General features: G+C 40.6%; 1 protein-coding gene across 2 annotated transcripts in view; it reads left to right on the plus strand.

Annotated features, from left to right (window-relative positions):
• Positions 1 to 16,963, plus strand: part of TEX9 (testis expressed 9) — a 232,959-nt gene that overhangs the window by 20,536 nt on the left and 195,460 nt on the right. The window contains exon 2 of one of the 2 annotated variants that reach the window (XM_070377959.1): positions 7,202 to 7,310. The exons of the other annotated variant lie outside the window; for it this stretch is intronic. The gene's annotated coding sequence lies outside the window, so the exon portion shown is untranslated. The remainder of the gene's footprint in view (positions 1 to 7,201; positions 7,311 to 16,963) is intronic. 2 annotated transcript variants of the gene reach the window in all.

The following is a 16,963-nucleotide window of genomic DNA, read 5'->3' on the forward strand; positions in this document are numbered from 1 at the left end:
CACGCTCTTAAATATCATAGGTCTATGCTAAGTCTTGACATCTGACATTGTAAATCTTCCAACAATTTTTTTTTCTGATTTTTGGCTTTCTAAGTTGTTTGCATTTCCATATAAAATTTTGGAATGGGTAGCCTTTCCTTCTCCAGGGGATCTTCCCAACCCAGGGATTGAGCCCAGATCTCCCACATTGCAGGCAGATTCTTTACCAGATGAGTCACTTGGGAAGCCCATATAAATTTTAGAATTCCTTAATAAATATCCATAGAAAATTTTGATTGGAACTCGACAGTGACTGTATTGAGTCAGTGAACTAATTTTGGAGTAGTCAACATCTTTATCCAATGGAGTCTCCATATCCAAGAACATGTTCTTTCTTAAAATTGCTTTTGCAATTCAAACTCATTTGTGCTTTCATACAAATTTTAGAATTACTTGTTCCAGTTCCATGAAAAATGCCATTGGTATTTTGATAGGGATTGCATTAAGTCTGTTCACTTCAGTTCAGTCGCTCAGTCATGTCTGACTCTTTGCAACCCCATGAGCTACAGCATGCCAGACGTCCCTGTCCATCACCAACTCCCGGAGTCTACCCAAACCCAAGTCCATTGAGTCGGTGATGCCATCCAACCATCTCATCCTCTGTCATCCCCTTCTCCTCCTGCCCTCAGTCTTTCCCAGCATCAGGGATTTTCAAATGAGTCAGCTCTTTGCATCAGGTGGCCAAAGTATTGGAGTTTCAGCTTCAACATCAGTCCTTCCAATGAACACCCAGGCCTGATCTCCTTTAGGATGGACTGGTTGAATCTCCTTGCAGTCCAAGGGACTCTCAAGAGTCTTCTCCAACACCACAGTTCACAGTTCAAAGCATCATTTCTTCTGTGCTCAGCTTTCTTTATAGTCCAACTCTCACATCCATACATGACTACTGGAAAAACCATAGCCTTGACTAGATGGACCTTTGTTGACAAAGTAATGTCTCTACCTTTTAATAGGCTGTCTAGGTTGGTCATAACTCTTCTTCCAAGGAGTAAGCATCTTTTAATTTCATGGCTGCAGTCACCATCTGCAGAGATTTTGGAGCCCCCCAAAATAAAGTCTGCCACTGTTTCCACTGTTTCTCTATCTATTTGCCATAAAGTGATGGGACTGGATGTCATGATCTTAGTTTTCTGAATGTTGAGCTTTAAGCCAACTTTTTCACTCTCCTCTTTCACTTTCATCAAGAGGCTCTTTAGTTCTTCACTTTCTGCCATAAGGGTGGTGTCATCTGCATATCTGAGGTTATTGATATTTCTCCTGGCAATCTTGATTCCAGCTTGTGCTTCTTCCAGCCCAGTGTTTCTCATGATGTACTCTGCATAGAAGTTAAATAAGCACGGTGACAATATATAGCCTTGACGTACTCCTTTTCCTATTTGGAACCAGTCTGTTGTTCCATGTCCAGTTCTAACTGTTGCTTCCTGATCTGCATACAGGTTTCTCAAGTGGCAGGTCAGGTGGTTTGGTATTCCCATCTCTTTCAGAATTTTCTACAGTTTAGTGTGATCCACACAGTCAGAGGCTTTTGGCATAGTCAATAAAGCAGAAATAGATATTTTTCTGGAACTCTCTTGCTTTTTCTATGATCCAGCAGATGTTGGCAATTTGATCTCTGTTTCCTTTGCCTTTTCTAAGACCAGCTTGAACATTTGGAAGTTCACAGTTCACGTATTGTTGAAGCCTGGCTTGGAGAATTTTGAGCATTACTTTACTAGTGTGTGAGATGCCCTAAAACTTGTCACTAAATCTCCTTCTTGTGAGATCCAGGTGCTTTTCAAGATGCTGCCTCTGTACTGGGTATTAGAGTGAGTGATTTTGTGCATGAGCCCTTCAGGGCCAAGTCTTGGTTTCCCAAAAGCCCACCAACTCTCCCAGACATAATCCATGCTGGTTTTCAGTGCTAAATGTTATGAGGGCTCATTTTCCTGGTGCAGGTTTTCTGGGCCATGGAGACTAGTGTGGGGAGCTCAGACCCCACACTTCTCAGGGGAAACCTCTGTGGCTGTGAAATCTCTCCCACTTGTGGGTCACAGCATAGTGGGTATGGATTCTGACTAGACCAAGTCTCTGTCCCTTCTACCTGTCTGGATGTGGCCTTTTCTTTCTATTCTTAATTGTAGAAAATCTATTCTTCTTACTGTGCCATCTTGATCTGGACCCCTCTGGATTTATTATATTTAACAACTATTCAGATTTTAAAAAATTTTTCTTCTGTCAATTTAGATAACTTGTGATTTTAAAGAAAAGCATGTTTTATTTAGTTTGTTAAATTTATTTATATTAAACTACTCATCATGACCCTGCATTATCTTTTTATGTCTATAGGGTCTGCAGTGATGTCTTCCTTTTTCTCTGAGGTTAGCAGTTTATACTTTCTTTTTCTTGATTGGTCTTGCCAAGAATTTATCAAGTTTATTGATATTCTGAAAGAACAAATCTTGACTCTGTTGATTTTTTATTTTTGTCTATTTATGTGAGCTTTTTTTTCTGTTAAAAAATGTTTATTTTTATTTTTGACTTTGTCAGGTCTGAGTTGTGGCACTTGGGATCTTTTGTTGTGGCTTGTGGGCTTCTCTCTAATTGTGGTCATGAGCTCAGCTTCCCTGTGACATGTGGGAGCTTAGTTTCCTGATTAGGGATCAAACCTGTGTTCCCTGCACTGGAAGGCAGACTGTCAACCACTGGACCACCAGGGAAGTCCTGAGCTTACTGTTTTTTTCAATATATGTTTTCACTTTTATTAGTTTCTTTCCATATTTTTATTCTTTTTCTAACTTCCTGAGATGGTAACTTAGAAATTGATTTTTAACTCCCCACCCCCGCCAATATATGCACTTAAAGTCATCTTCATTCTAAGCACTGTGAATCAATAGGTCAATTCAGGAGAGAGTTAAGAACACAGTAATTTCAACAGAAAGATTTTATTAATAATATAAGGTATTACTGGACTTTCCTGGTGGCTCAGACAGTAAAGAATTTATTAGCCATACCAAGGGATTGCAGTAATGAGGGGTTGGTTAGCAAGAAGTAAAGAGGATTCTAAAGAATACGGAAATAGTAGATACAAGGAATAGCTCCTACCACCTATCTCCCCCCCACTTCTCCCCCTCACCCAGAACTGAGACAACACACCAAAGAGGAGGCCCACTAAGACCTGAGACCCAGACCTTTCTGTAGAAGGCAGGGTGTGGCTCACTAGATGGCAGAAAAGTTACTCTGGTGCATCGTGCTAAGATACACCCTGGAAATCCACCCAGTGGGGTGCCAGAAACAACTTCACAGACATGTCTCACCGAAGGGCCTTTGCTACAGAACATGCCAGGGGAAGCTCTTGGCTGCTAAATGCTGCTGCCACAGTGGACTATTCAAGTTTAGAGTAGGGGAGAGCAATGAATCCTGGCAAAGTTTGCCCAGCCAGCACACCAGAACGAGGAAGCAAAAACTCTCCTCCTGCAGTGTATTTACAGTGCCCTCTGATGGCAAAGTTCCAGTTGGCAAGGGGAAATATATAAAGGGCCCAAACCTATTTTCACAAAACAACCTAATAGGTGGAACTTGGAAGGGAAAGGCAATAAATAATAACTAACACATGCTTTTTTAGCTATATCCTATATATTTTGGTGTGTTTCATTTTCAATATTTGATTTTCATTGTGCTTTCCTGACTACTGGGTTATTTAGAAGAGTGTTGGTTAATTTCTAAATGTTATCAAATTTTCTAGTTATCTATTAATTGATTTCTAGTTTTATTCCACCATAGCTTGAGAACATGCCTTAGGTGATTTTAACTTTTTGAAGTTTTTTCAGACTTGTTTTATGCATACCATATAGTACATTTTGGTAAATATTTCATGAGCACGTGAAAAGAGATTGTTTTCTACAGTTGCTTATTGTTGTTCAGTCACCACGTCCTGTCTGACTGTGACCCCCCAAACTGCAGCATATCAGGTCTCTCTGAGTCTCACATCTCCTGGAGTTTGCCCAAGTTCATGTCTGTTGAATCAGTGTTGCCATCCAACCATTTCATCCTCTGTTGCTCTCTTCTCCTTCTGCTTTCAATCTTTCCCAGCACTAGTGTCTTTTCCAATGAGTTGGCTGTTTGCATCAGGTCACCAAAGTATTGGAGCTTCAGCTTCAGCATCAGTCCTTCCAATGAGTATTCAGGGTCGTCTCTCCTTGCTATTCTCTGGAACTCTGCATTAAGTTGAGTATACCTTTCCCTTTCTCTCTTGCTTTTTGCTTATCTTCTTTCCTCAGCTATTTGTAAAGCCTCCTCAGATACCCACTTTGCCTTTTTGCATGCCTTTTTCTTTGGGATGGTTTTGTTCACTGGTTCCTGTGAAGTATTACAAACCTCTGTTCATAGTTCTTCAGGGACTTTGTTTACCAAATCTAGTCCCTTGAATCTATTTGCCACCTCCACTGTATAAATAGAGGATTTGATTTAGGTTGTACTTGACTGCTGAGTGGTTTTCCCTGCTTTCTTTAGCTTAAGCCTGAATTTTGCTATAAGGAGCTGATAATCTGTGCCACAGTCAGCTCCAGGTCTTGTTTTTGCTGACCGTATAGAACTTCTCCATCTTCAGCTACAAAGAATGTAATCAATCTGATTTTGGTGTTGACCATTTGGTGATGTCCATGTGTAGAATCGTTTCTTGTGTTGTTGGAAAGGGGTGTTTGCTATGACCAGTGCATTCTCTTGGCAGAATTCAGTTAGCCTTAGCCCTGCTTCATTTTGTACTCCAAGGCCAAACTTGCCTGTAACTCCAGGTATTTCTTAACTTCCTACTTTTGCATTGCAATCCACAGTGATGAATAGAACATCTTTTTTTGGTGTTCGTTCTAGGAGGTCTTATATGTCTTCATAGAACTGATCAACTTCAGCTTCTTTAGTATCAGTCATTGGGGCATAGACTTGGATTACTGTGATGTTATTTGGTTTGTGTTGGAAATGAACTGAGATCATCCTGTTGTTTTTGATGTTGGTCCCAAGTACTGCATTTCAGACTCTTTTGTTGACTATGAGGGCTTATTCATTTCTTTTAAGGGATTCTTGCCCATAGTAGTAGATATAATGGTCATCTGAATTAAATTCACCCATCCCCGTCCATTTAATTCACTGATTCCCAAGATGTTGATGTTTCCTCTTGCCATCTCCTGCTTGACTGTGTCCAATTTGGCTTGATTCATGGGCCTAACATTCCAGGTTCCTATGCAGTACCGCTCTTTACAACATTGCATTTTACTTTCATCACCAGACACATCCATAACTGAGCTTTGTTTCCACTTTGGCTCAGATGCTTCATTGTTTCTGAAACTATTAGTAATTGTCCTCCACTCTTCCCAGTAGCATATTAGACACCTCCTGACCTGGAGGGCTCATCTTTTGGTGTCATATCTTTTTGCCTTTTTATACAGTTCATGAGGTTCTCACAACAAGTATACTGGGGTGGTTTGCCAGTCCTTCCTCAAGTGGATCATGTTTTGTTTGAACTCTCCCCTATGACCCATCTGTCTTGGGTGGCCCTGCACTACATAGCTCATAGCTTCATTGAGCTACACAAGCCCCCTTGGCGCGATAAGGCTGTGACCCATTATAGATTATTACAATATACTGAACATATTTCCCTGTGCTGTACCATAGGACCTCATTTGTTTCTATTTTTTATTTGGTAATGTATATCTGTTTAATCCCAGACTTCTAATTTATCTATACCCCATGACCCTGCCCTTTCCCCTTTGGTAACTGTAAGTTTGTTTTCTATGTCTGACTCTATTTTGTAAGTAAGTTCATTTGTATCACATTTTTAGATTCCATATATAAGTGACATTTTTGTCCCTATCATTCCTAATAAAACCTTAATTACTTCCAGATTCCATGACCAACAAGACCATACCATGGCTGGACTGCAGCTGAACAGGAATGGCCAGAAAGATCCATTAGTGAGATTTGGTCAGCAGATCCTACAGCTCTGAGGAGCCAGAGCCACTGGGGGCAGATGGCACCCAGGGCTCTGGGTAGGAGAAAGAGCCCAAGATCCTTGGCATCAGGCCTGGGAAGCAAGACCCCAAGGACAGGAAGTCCCAAAGTGATGAGGCAGCTGAGTAGTAACCAAATGGCACAAGAGGCTGGGAAAGGCCTGGGGCGCCTGCTGATGGGCGGAACTGGAGACCAAGTTTGTTGCCCCACATGTCCCCCTTTGCAGCTAAATTGAGTCCCACCTTAAAGGCTGGCTGGTCTTGGAGCTCGGTCAGCCCCACAGCCCTGAGCGACACATGAATAGCACATGTGGCAGTGGTTCAGAGGGACCCAGGAGGCAGTTCTTGATGATGATTATAAGCAGCCTCATTACCCCCTGACACCTCTAACATAGACCTATAATGTAGCTGTGGGGACGCCCAGATCACAGACATAGTGACATCTGATGTAGCTGTGGAGACATCTGCATCACAGACGTAGTGACGTCTGACGTGGCTGTGGGGACACCCGAATCACAGAGAGTGACGTCTAATGTAGCTGTGGGGATGCCCAAATCACAGATGTAGTGATGTCTGATGTGGCTGCGAGGACACCCGAATCACAGACATAGTGATGTATGACGTAGCTGTGGGGATGCCTGAATCAAAGACACACTGACATATGACGTAGCTCTGGGGACACCGGAATCACAGACAAAGTGACGCATGATGTAACCGTTGGGGCGTGCATATCAGACATAGTGACGTGTAACGTATCTGTGGGAACGCCCATATCAGACGTAGTGACGTGGCTGTGGGGGCACCCAAATCACAGACATAGTGACGTTTGACGTAGCAAAGTATGACGTAGCTTCAAGGGACGCCAGTATCACAGACGTAGTGGCGTCTGATGTAGCTGTGGGGATGCCAGTATCACAGATATAGTGAGGTCTAACGTGGCTGTGGGGACTCCCATATCAGAAGTAGTGATGAGTGATGTAGCTATAGGGGCACCTGAATCGGACACAGTGACGTCTGACGTGCCTGCGGGGACTCCCGAATCACAGACGTAATGATGTATGACATAGCTGTGGGGGCATCCTGTTATAGACATATTGACATAGATGTAGGGAGGCCTCGGAGCCCGGGGCTGAACTGGTGGCTGTGGATGACCACTCTTTCCTCATGCCTGAAACTCCTTCCAGGCACAGAGGTGAGAAGCTCCAACTGAGAAAACTGGTCTCTGCACCTAGAAGCTCCCGCTGCCCCTGCTGCCTGGCTGGACAGTTAGCTAATGCCGTGTCCGTGGCACAGGTAGGTGGCCAGAATGTGGCATACACTTTTTATGATTAGTGTATACAGTTGATTAAATTTGTTAGTAATTTTGTTCAAAGAATCTACATAACATATATAATTTTTTTTTAGTCTAACATACCAGAGAAGGGTATATTAAACTAAAATTGGGGTTATGTCTATTTCTCCGTTTTTTGTTTTATCATGTTTGAAACTATGTTATTTTGGATGTAAAAAGTCAGGATTTGAATTGTTGCTTTGATGAATTTATGCTTTTATCTTTAGGAAATGCTACCATATATCTCTAGTACACTTCTTGCCTTGAAGTTTACCTTGTCTGATATTAGTGTAATCACACAAGCTTCCTTTACATTATGGTTTGTATGATATATATTTTCATTATTTTGCTTTCAATCTGTGTACTCGTATTTAAAGTGTAACAACACACACTTTGAGTTTTTTTTTTAAATCTGGTCTGGAAATCTGCCGTTTAGTTGAAGTGTTTAATCCATTTGCACTTCATATAATTACTCATATAATTGACTTATTCTTTTAATTTCTCTCGTCTATTCTTTCTTTTTTCTTTCTCTCCTATTTTTTAGAATTAATTTTTTTTAATTCAGTATTACTTCTTTGGGCTTCCCAGGTGCCTCAGTGGTAAACAGTCTGCCTCCAATGCAGGAAACATGGGTTCTAACCCTAGGTTGGTAAGATCCCCAGGAGGAGGGCATAGCAATCCACTCCGGTATTCTTGCCTGGGAAATCCCATAGACAGAGGAGCCTGGCAGGCTACAGTCCATGGGGTTGCAAGAGAGTCAGACACAACTTAGCTACTAAACAATGAAAAATTATTTCTTCACTAGTTTTTCTTAAATTCAGGCTTACTGAGGTATACCTGAATAAAAATAGTGAGGTATTCACCATTTTTACTATATAGTTCTTTGAGTTTTTACAAATACCATCACTATCAAGATGCAGGCATACCTTGGAGATATTATTGCACATTCAGTTCCAGACTGTCACAATAAAGTGAATACCACAGTAGAGTCATGTGAATTTTTTGGTTTTCTAGTGCATATAAAAGTTGGGAGGTGATAAAATTCCAGTTGAGCTATTCCAAATCCTGAAAGATGATGCTGTGAAAGTGCTGCACTCAATATGCCAGCCAATTTGGAAAACTCAGCAGTGGCCACAAAACTGGAAAAGGTCAGTTTTCATTCCAATCCCAAAGAAAGGCAATGCCAAAGAATGCTCAAACTACCGTACAGTTGCACTTATCTTACATGCTAGTAAAGTAATGCTCAAAATTCTCCAAGCCAGGCTTCAGCAATACATGAACCATGAACTTCCTGATGTTCAAGCTGGTTTTAGAAAAGGCAGAGGAACCAGAGATCAAATTGCCAACATCCGCTGGATCATCGAAAAATCAAAAGAGTTCCAGAAAAACATCTATTTCTGCTTTATTGACTATGCCAAAGCCTTTGACTGTGTGGATCACAATACACTGTGGAAAATTCTGAAAGAGATGGGAATACCAGACCACCTGATCTGCCTCTTGAGAAATTTGTATGCAGGTCAGGAAGCAACAGTTAGAACTGGACATGGAACAACAGACTGGTTCCAAATAGGAAAAGGAGTTCGTCAAGGCTGTATATTGTCACCCTGTTTATTTAACTTATATGCAGAGTACATCATGAGAAACGCTGGACTGGAAGAAACACAAGTGGAATCACGATTGCCAGTAGAAATATCAATAACCTCAGATATGCAGATGACACCACCCTTATGGCAGAAAGTGAAAAGGAACTAAAAAGCCTCTTGATGAAAGTGAAAGTGGAGAGTGAAAAAGTTGGCTTAAAGTTCAACATTCAGAAAACGAAGGTCATGGCATCCGGTCCCATCACTGCATGGGAAATAGATGGGGAAACAATGGAAACAGTGTCAGACTGTATTTTTTGGGGCTCCAAAATCACTGCAGATGGTGACTGCAGCCATGAAATTAAAAGACGCTTACTCCTTGGAAGGAAAGTTATGACCAACCTAGATACCATATTCAAAAGCAGAGACGTTACTTTGCCAACAAAGGTTCGTCTAGTCAAGGCTATGGTTTTTCCTGTGGTTGTGTATGGATGTTAGGGTTGGACTGTGAAAAAGGCTGAGTGCTGAAGAATTGATGCTTTTGAAGTGTGGTGTTGGAGAAGACTCTTGAGAGTCCCTTGGACTGCAAGGAGATCCAACCAGTCCATTCTGAAGGAGATCGGCCCTGGGATTTCTTTGGAAGGACTGATGCTAAAGCTGAAACTCCAGTACTTTGGCCACCTCATGGGAAGAGTTGACTCATTGGAAAAGACTCTGATGCTGGGAGGGATTAGGGGCAAGAGGAGAAGGGGACAACAGAGGATGAGATGGCTGGATGGCATCACTGACTCAATGGACGTGAGTCTCAGTGAACTCCGGGAGTTGGTGATGGACAGGGAGGCCTGGCGTGCTGCGATTCATGGGGTCGCAAAGAGTCGGACACGACTAAGCGACTGATCTGATCTGATAGTCTGTTAAGTGTGAAATAGCATTATATCTTGAAAAATATATTGAATTTAATTAAATAATATGTTACCACTGAAGAATATTAACCATCACATGAGTGTTTAGCAAGTCATAATCTTTTTTTTGGTGGAGGGTCATGCCTCAATTATTTTTTAAAGAGTAGTTTTATTTATTTGTTTATTTTTGGGTGTGCTGAGTCTTTGCTGCTGCATGGGCTGTTCTCTAGTTTGGAAGAGTGGGGGCTACTCTCTAGTTGTGTTACATAGACTTCTCATTGTAGTGGCTTTTCTTTTTGTGGGGCATGGGCACTAGGTGTGTCGGCTTCAGTGGTTATGGCACATGGGTTCAGTAGTTTCATTCCTGGACTCTAGAGCACAGGCTCAATAGTGGTGGTTCCTGGGCTTAGTTTGCACTGTATGGCTTGTGGCATCTTTCCGGATCAGGGATTGAACCCATGTCTCCTGCTTTGGCAGGCAGATTCTTTACCACTGATCCATCAGGGAGGCCCATGCCTCGAAGTTGCTGACTGATCAGAATGGTGGTTGCTGAAGATTGGGGTGGCTGTGGCAATTTCTTAAAATAAGACAGAGATGAAGTTCGCTGCATCAGTAGGCTTTTGCTTTCACAAACAATTTCTGTGTAGCTTGCAGTGACGCCATTTGATAGCATTTTACCCACAGTAGGACTTCTTTCAAAATTAGAAGGTTCTTTCAAAACCTTACCACTACATATTCACAGCATCTTTACCATCAGTAAATTCCATCTCAAGAAACTACTTTGCTCATTCATAAGAAGGCACTCCTCGTTGGTTAAAGTTTTATCTTGAAACTGCATCAATTTAGTCACATTTTTAAGTTCAATTTCTAATACTAGTTCTCTTGCCGTTTCTACCACATCTGCAATTATTTCCTCCACTGAAGTTTTGAACCCCTCCAAGTCATTCAAGAGGACTGGAATCAACTTCGTCCAATTCCTGTTAATTGATATTTTGACCTCTTACCATGAATCCTTAATGTTCTTAATGGTATCCAGGATGGTGAATCTTTTCCAGAAGGCTTTCAATTTACTTTGTCCAGATCCAGCAAAGGAATCCCTATCCATGACAGCTATAGCCTTACAAATTGTATTCGTTAAAAAATAAAATACTTGAAAGTTGAAACGACTCCTTGATCAGTGGGCTGAAGAATGGATGTTGTGTTAGCAGGCATGAAAACAACATGAATCTCATGTATCTCCATTAGAGAGCTTGATGACTAGGTGTGTTATCAGTGAGCAGTGATGTTTCGAAAGGAATCTTTTTTTTCTGAGCAGTAGGTCTTAACAGTGGGCTTAAAATGTTTAGTAAACCATCTTGTCAGCAGGTGTCCTGCTCTCCAGGCTTTGTTGTTCTGTTTATAGAGGACAGACAGGGTAGATTTAGCGTAATTTTTAAGGGCCCTAGGATTTTCACAATGGTAAATGAGCATTGGCTTCAACTTAAAGTCACCAGCTACATTAGCCTGTGATAAAGTCAGCCTGTCCTTTGAAGCTTTGAAGCTAAGCACTGACTTGTTTTCTTTAACGGGCAGTCCTAGATGGCATCTTCTTCCAGTATAAGACTGTTTTGTCTACACTGAAAATCTGTTGTTTAGTGTAGCCATGTTTATTACTGACCTTAGCTAGATCTTCTGGATAATTTGCTGCAGCTTCTATATCAGCATTGCTTCTTCACCATGCACTGATATGTTATGAAGATGGCTTCTTTCCTGAAACTTCATGAACCAGCCTCTGCTCACCTCAAACTTTTCTTCTGCAGCTTCCTCACCTCTCCCAGCCTTCACAGAATTGCAGAACACTGGGCCTTGCTCTGCATTAGGCTTCCACTGGAGAGAATGTTGTGGCCATTTTAATCTTGTATGCAGACCACTGAAGCTTTCTCCATATCAGCAATAAGGCTGTTTTGCTGTCCTGTCGTTCATTCCTTTACTGGAGTAGCACTTTTAATTTCCTTCTAGAACTTTGCATTTGTAACTTGGTTAACTGATGTAAGAGGCTTAGCTTTGGGCCTGTGTCAGCTCTCTGTGTGTCTTCCTCACTTAGCTTAATCATTTCTGGCTTTTGATTTTAAATGAAAGCATACAACTCCTCCTTTCACTTGAACACGTGTAGGCCTTTGTAGGGTTATTAATTGGCCTAACTTTAAGATTGTTGTGTCTTGGCAAACAGGCCTGAGGAGAGGGAGCAAGATAGAGGAAACACAGGTCTGTAGAGGAGTCAGAACACACACATTTATTAACTTTGCTCTCTTACATGGGTGTAGTACATGGTGCCCCAAACAGTTGCAACAGTGACATCAAAGATCACAGAGCAACATAACAGATATGCTAATAACAGGAAATTTTGAAATATATGAAGAATTATCAGAGTGTGACAGAGAAATGAAAGCAAATGCTATTGGAGAAACGGCACTAAGAGACTTGTTCAATGTAGGGTTGCCACAACCTTCAATTTGTAAAAAATGTTGTATCTGTAAACTACAATAAAGTGAAGCACGATAAAATAGGCATGCCTATATGTTGTTGTTCAGTCACTAAGTTGTGTCCGATTCTCTGCAACCCCATGGACTGCAGCACACCAGGCTTTCCTGTCCTTCACTATCTTCCAGAATTTGTCAAAACTCTGTCCATTGAGTTGGTGATGCCATCCAACCATCTTAACTTCTGTTGCTCCTTTCTCCTCCTGCCCTCAATCTTTCCCAGCATCAGGGTCTTTTCCAATAAATTGACTCTTCCCATCAGAGGGCCAAAGTACTGGAGCTTCAGCATCAGTCCTTCCAGTGAATATTCAGGGTTGATTTCCTTTAGGATTGACTGACTTGATCTCCCTGCAGTCAAAGGGACTCTCAAGAGTCTTCTCCAGCATGACAGTTTGAAAGCATCAATTCTTTGGTGCTCAGCATTCTTTAGGGTCCTGCTCTCACATTCTTACATGACTTCTACACTTCTCCCCAGAATTGTGCCTGTGCTTCTTTGCAGTGAATCTTTCCCTATTTGTTGATAAATAATCAAGTTATTCCCAGTTTTTCACTATTATGAATAACACCTATAACTTACTACCAAATTTTGGTGATTTTGAATAGATTTGCTAGGAACATTTGCATACAGGCTATGACAAGAGTGAAGTCTGTATGCAGGTCAGGAAGCAACAGTTAGAACTGGACATGGAACAGACTGGTTCCAAATAGGAAAAGGAGTATGTCAAGGCTGTATATTGTCACCCTGCTTATTTAACTTCTATGCAGAGTACATCATGAGAAACACTGGGCTGGAGGAAGCACAAGCTGGGATCAAGATTGCTGGGAGAAATATCAATAACCTCAGATATGCAGATGATACCACCCTTATGGCAGAAGGTGAAGAAGAACTAAAGAACCTCTTAATGAAAGTGAAAGAGGAGAGAGAAAAAGTTGGCTTAAAGCTGAACATTCAGAAAACTAAGATCATGGCATCCGGTCCTGTCACTTCATGGCAAATAGATGGGAAAACAGTGGAAACAGTGGCTGACTTTATTTTTCTGGGCTCAAAATCACTGCAGATGGTGATTGCAGCCATGAAATTAAAAGACGCTTATTCCTTGGAAGGAAAGTTATGACCAACCTAGATAGCATATTCAAAAGCAGAGACATTACTTTGCCAACAAAGGTCTGTCTAATCAAGGCTATGGTTTCTCCAGTGGTCGTGTATGGATGTGAGAGTTGGACTATAAAGAGGGCTGAGCGCCAAAGAACTGATCCTAAAGGAATCAGCGAACCAAAATGGACTGGAATGGGTGAATTTAATTCAAATGACCATTATATCTACTGTGGGCAAGAATCCCTTAGAAGAAATGGAGTAGCCATCATAGTCAACAAAAGAGTCCGAAATGTAGTACTTGGATGCAGTCTCAAAAATGACAGAATGATCTCTGTTCATTTCCAAGACAAACCATTCAATATCATGGTAGTCCAAGTCTATGCCCCAACCAGTAATGATGAAGAAGCTGAAGTGGAATGGTTCTATGAAGACCTACAAGACCTTCTAGAATTAATACCCAAAAAAGATGTCTTTTTCACTATAGGGGACTGGAATGCAAAAGTAGAAAGTCAAGAAACACCTGGACTAACAGGCAGATTTGTCCTTGGACTATAGAATGAAGCAGGACAAAGGCTAATAGAGTTCTGCCAAGAGAATGCACTGGTCATAGCAAACACCCTCTTCCAACAGCACAAGAGAAGACTCTACACATGGACGTCACCTGATGGTCAATACCAAAATCAGATTGATTATATTCTTTGCAGCCAGAGAAGGAGAAGCTCTATACAATCAGCAAAAACAAGACTGGGAGCTGATTGTGGCTCAGATCATGAACTCCAAGTTGCAAAATCCAGACTTAAATTGAAGAAAGTAGAGGAAACCACTAGATCATTCAGGTATGACCTAAATCAAATCCCTAACGATTATACAGTGGAAGTGAGAAATAGATTTAAGGGACTAGATCTGATAGAGTGCCTGAAAAACTATGGACGGAGGTTTACAACATTGTATAGGAGACAGGAATCAAGACCATTCCCAAGAAAAAGAAATGCAAAAAAGCAAAATAGCTGTGTGAGGAGGCCTTAACAAATAGCTGTGAAAAGAAGAGAAGCAAAAAGCAAAGGAGAAAAGGAAAGATATACCCATTTTAATGCAGAGTTCCAAAGAATAGCAAGGAGAGATAAGAAAGCCTTCCTCAGTGATCAGTGCGAAGAAATAGAGGAAAACAATAGAATGGGACAGACTAGAGATCTCAAGAAAATTAGAGATACCAGGGGAACATTTCATGAGAAGATGGGCTCAATAAATAACAAAAATTATATGGGCCTAAAAGAAACAGAAGATATTAAGAAGAGGTGGCAAGAATACACAGAAGAACTGTACAAAAAAGATCTTTATCACCCAGATAATCACGATGGTGTGATCACTGACCTAGAGCCAGACATCCTGGAATCTGAAATCAGGTGGGCCTTAGGAAGAATCGCTACAAACAAAGCTAGTGGAGGTGATGGAATTCCAGTTGAGCTATTTCATATCCTGAAAGATGATGCTGTGAAAGTGCCGCACTCAATATGCCAGCAAATTTGGAAAACTCAGCAGTGGCCACAGGACTGGAAAAGGTCAGTTTTCATTCCAATCCCAAAGAAAGGCAGTGCCAAAGAATGCTCAAACTACCGTACAATTGCACTCATCTTACATGCTAGTAAAGTAATGCTCAAAATTCTCCAAGCCAGGCTTCAGCAATATGTGAACCGTGAACTTCCAGATGTTCAAGCTGGTTTTCGAAAAGGCAGAGGAACCAGAGGTCAAATTGCCAACATCTGCTGGATCCGAAAAAGCAAGAGAGTTCCAGAAAAGCATCTATTTCTGCTTTATTGACTATGCCAAAGCCTTTGACTGTGTGGATCACAATACACTGTGGAAAGTTCTGAAAGAGATGGGAATACCAGACCACCTGACCTGCCTCTTGAGAAATCTGTATGCAGGTCAGGAAGCAACAGTTAGAACTGGACATGGAACAGACTGGTTCCAAATAGGAAAAGGAGTATGTCAAGGCTGTATATTGTCACCCTGCTTGTTTAACTTCTATGCAGAGTACATCATGAGAAACGCTGGGCTGGAAGAAGCACAAGCTGGGATCAAGATTGCTGGGAGAAATATCAATAACCTCAGATATGCAGATGATACCACCCTTATGGCAGAAAGTGAAGAAGAACTAAAAAGCCTCTTGATGAAAGTGAAAGAGGAGAGTGAAAAAATTGGCTTAAAGCTCAACTGAATGTTTTCTGAAGATCATGGCATCCCGTCCCATCACTTTATGGCAAATAGAAAGAGAAACAGTGGAAACAGTGGCTGACTTTATTTTTTTGAGCTCCAAAATCACTGCAGAATCTGACTGCAGCCATGAAATAAAAAAAAAAATAAAAGGAGGGCTTCTAAGTTTTTCCAAATAGAAGATTTTTTTCAGAAATCTTTTAAATTATGTTATGAAGGCTTATTTTATATGACTTTAATTCTTTTAAATATGTTATTTGATTTATGGTCCAGAATATCATTTATCTTGATGAATGTTTCATATTTTCTTGTAAATATGACATATGTTGTTTTTGGTTGAATGTTTTATGAAAATTAATTAGTTTAATTTGTTTGACCTGTTGTTTAGGTCTTCTAATTTCTTACAGACTTCTGGTGTAATTGTTTTGTTGATTATAGAAAGAAAAATATTGAAATCACCAATCACAACTTGGAATTTTTCTTTATTTTTTCAATTCTACTCTCTTTGCTTCTTGTATTCTGTATGTCCATGTGCACTTAATATTTTTTGATGTATTCTTAGTGAATTTATAATTAGTCATTATGTAATTTTTCTTTTTATCTCAGGTAGTATTCCTGTTCTAAGGTCCGTTTTCTGATATGAGTATTGCCTTCCTGGCTTTCTTTTGATTAGTATTTGTATAGGCTCCTCAGGTTCCAATCTGTTATGCCAGCTTCTATAACCACCAAAGACCCATGAGTTTTTCTTTCACCCATTTTACTTCTAATACCTGCACCATATCTAATCTGTAATCCAAGCCAAGAACTAGCCAATTCATCCAGGGAAAAAACTGCTTGCCAGCATGACTTTTTTGAAGGGGTTCTTCCAGCTTTGGAGTATTGTTCAGCCCTTTTTTCTTCCACATCACTATAATGTCTTTAACAATACAATTTAAAGAATTTCTTTATTTTTCTAATTGTTGCATCTGAAACATTGGCCTAATGCAACCTATTAAATTGTATGTATAACTTTATAGTTTGTTAATTTAAGGGGAAAAAACATTGTTCATATGCTTAGCAAGGATAGGACTTTTTTTTTTTTAAAGGTTTACTTGATGTTTGTATTTAGAAATATGCCTCAGGGGGTTATAGTTCTTGTGTTTTACAGTATTTGAAACTACCTGCCTTCATATTGTGTTGAGAAGAGCTTTAGGAGGAGAATAGCATATAGGACGCTTTGGATTCAAAAGTAAACTGTATTAAACATGAGAATTATCAAAGTTTTAAAAATTAAGACTTGTTTATTATACAAGTATTATAGTGAAG

Source organism: Bos mutus, chromosome 10 (assembly GCF_027580195.1).
Source record: "Bos mutus isolate GX-2022 chromosome 10, NWIPB_WYAK_1.1, whole genome shotgun sequence".
In the NCBI taxonomy this organism is placed as follows: Eukaryota; Metazoa; Chordata; class Mammalia; order Artiodactyla; family Bovidae; genus Bos; species Bos mutus.